Raw genomic sequence first — 2,500 nt, 5'->3', positions numbered from 1 at the left:
CACAAAATGTAAGAGTTTCTCCCTAAATAAATAAATAAATAAACAAACAAACAAACAAACAAACAAACAAACAAACCCTCCTGATTTGTTCCTCATACCGAAACACAGAAAACTAGAGCGAGACTTTACGGCGAGCTACACCTCAGCACTGCTGAATGCTCGAAGAGAAACCTGGAACCGTTCCCACGGTGACGTTTTCTCCGATTAACATTTACGGAAGGAGTCTCCAGTGTCAGGCTGAAGAGCGAATGAGTGTCTATCGCTGCTGTAAAAGTGAGCGAGAACAGGAACCATCGTGTATCGCGGACGGCGGGTGGCATTAAATAACCCATAAACAGATTTTGAAAAATAAATAAATAAACAAAGGAAATGTTTCATTCGTCAATAAATAAAACGTATACGGTTGCTGGAAAATCACTGCGGTACAGGAGGAATAAAACACTAGTTGGGATGTGCGGTTAACGGAAAATATTCGCGTGGTGACTGCAACTCCGTTTCTAGTTGGGCTGCATCGCACCATGACACTGTTGATTGTTTTCCTAGAGCGGCATACCCTCCACATGTTTTATGTGCACTGTGGTGATGTCACATGACACCTCTTGACCTGAAACTGTGGAAAATCTGCCGTAATTTTTATTTCACGCCCGTCTGAATATTTGCTTGATTTTGCATTGATTTCTGCGATGGTGAAATTCTGGAGGGACTGCTTCATTGATGGAGCAGTAACTGAGCAAGAATGAGTGAATAAATTCCCCTTCCACACATGCACTCTTACTCTGGAATTCATTAGCAAACAGACAGGGACGGGTTAAGTGTGAACACGACCCCTTTTCCAAGGAAATTCGTCATAAAATGAGTGGCACAGTAGGGGGAATGAGGGGATTTATCAGTGAATCACCAGGAGACTCGCAGGTACAGAGACGAAGTGTGTGATAAACAAACTCAAGTGAGTCCTGAAGTCCTGTATAATGGGAATTATGGTTAATGTGGTAGGATGAACCAGGGCCCAAACGCTAATGCTAATGAGTCTTTATTAAATCACATATACATACGCACAGTGAAATTCTTTTCTTCACATACCCCAGCATGTCAGGAAACTGGGCTCAGAGCGCAGGATCAGATATGATACAGCGCCCCCTGGAGCAGAGAGGGTTAAGGGCCTTGCTCAAGGGCCCAACAATGGCAGCTTGGCAGTGCTGATGCTTGAATCCCCGACCTTCCGATCAGTAACCCAGAGCCTTAGCCGCCAAGCCACCACTGCCCCATATTACAATACTGCTAAATATTACTGTTAAAGCTGAGCTGATCAGGTTTTGATTGTGAAAACAGCTTAAGAGTAGTAAGCAACTCTGTAAATATTTTCCTCTTTTTGCAACTTCTGCCAAAACTATTGGAACGGCGAGGCCAATTCATTTGCCTGTGCTGTACACCAAACACGACTGGGTTTGAGATCCAAAGATGGATATGAGACGAGAGCTTAGAGATTTCAGCTTTTATTCCCTGGTATCTACACATAGATGTAGATACCCACCCAATTTTTAGGTGAGCAAAAGTATAGGAACGGACAAGTCTTGAAGTAAATGGCTTTTCTCCCATAGACAGCTCTCTGAGCTTCATGTTGGCTTATCCTATTTAACAACAAACGCAGTCTTCGCAATACAATATAATCCACATCAGCCACAAAAAAACCCAACTAGTTTTTAGTTTCAGCTCCTTCTGTGTGCAAACATAATACATTCAAACTGTAAAGACGTGCGATAACGCGATGTCCCCACAGGCACAGAGCAACACAATCACGATATGACAGTGTTATTTATTTTTGGAGGGCTTTAAAAGATACGGTCATGAACTGATAGCTGACCTGAACTACGTTAAAGAGAGCTCAACCAATCACAGAGAGCAGCGGTTTTAAACTTACAGATTAAAACAAAAAACCTGATTGGATCCCGTTATACTGGGGTCCCCCCCCTAAATTTTCTTAAACAACAAAGTAACAACATTTCTAAATCCTGGTGTACTGTGTCTCTCCAAACTTATCAAACCTAAAAAAAAAATAAAAACATAGTAAAAATATCTTATTGTGATATTATATATGCCATATTTAACTAATTAATCCCATAATTTCATGGAACTTAAGCTGGGGGTTCTCATAGTTTTTGCAGCTAGGGACATCTTAATTGTGCAGTCAATTCCACTGAGCTCCTCAGGGCAGATTTATTTTAAATGAACATAATCCTAATCCATAAACTATTCAAATATCAGGCTCATTATGTTAATCTGTCTAATAATGATAATAATAATTTATTGCCTATTTATTGGTGCCATAGAGTTTTTTATTCCTGAACTTTCCACTGGCGGTCCAAGTTGACATTATGTATAGGCTACTAGTTTTATAGATAGAGTTTTGTCTTAAACCTACTGAACGTAAGTGACCAGTAAAACAGGATAAGAACTGCAAGAACTCAAAAAATAAATATAATATAATAGCCGACAGTGATAG

The 2,500-nt window shown here is 40.3% G+C and overlaps 2 protein-coding genes across 6 annotated transcripts in view; one reads left to right on the top strand and one right to left on the bottom strand.

Annotated features, from left to right (window-relative positions):
• The window catches only part of LOC108280712 (transcriptional repressor p66-alpha), a 30,616-nt gene that overhangs the window by 10,795 nt on the left and 17,321 nt on the right, over positions 1-2,500 (bottom strand). The gene's annotated exons all lie outside the window — the stretch shown is intronic.
• The window catches only part of stk11 (serine/threonine kinase 11), a 175,184-nt gene that overhangs the window by 155,438 nt on the left and 17,246 nt on the right, over positions 1-2,500 (top strand). The gene's annotated exons all lie outside the window — the stretch shown is intronic.

The sequence above is a fragment of the Ictalurus punctatus genome, chromosome 20 (genome assembly GCF_001660625.3).
Source record: "Ictalurus punctatus breed USDA103 chromosome 20, Coco_2.0, whole genome shotgun sequence".
In the NCBI taxonomy this organism is placed as follows: domain Eukaryota; kingdom Metazoa; phylum Chordata; class Actinopteri; order Siluriformes; family Ictaluridae; genus Ictalurus; species Ictalurus punctatus.
The sequence above is the reverse complement of the archived record's forward strand: the minus strand, read 5'-3'. Positions and strand labels throughout refer to the sequence as shown.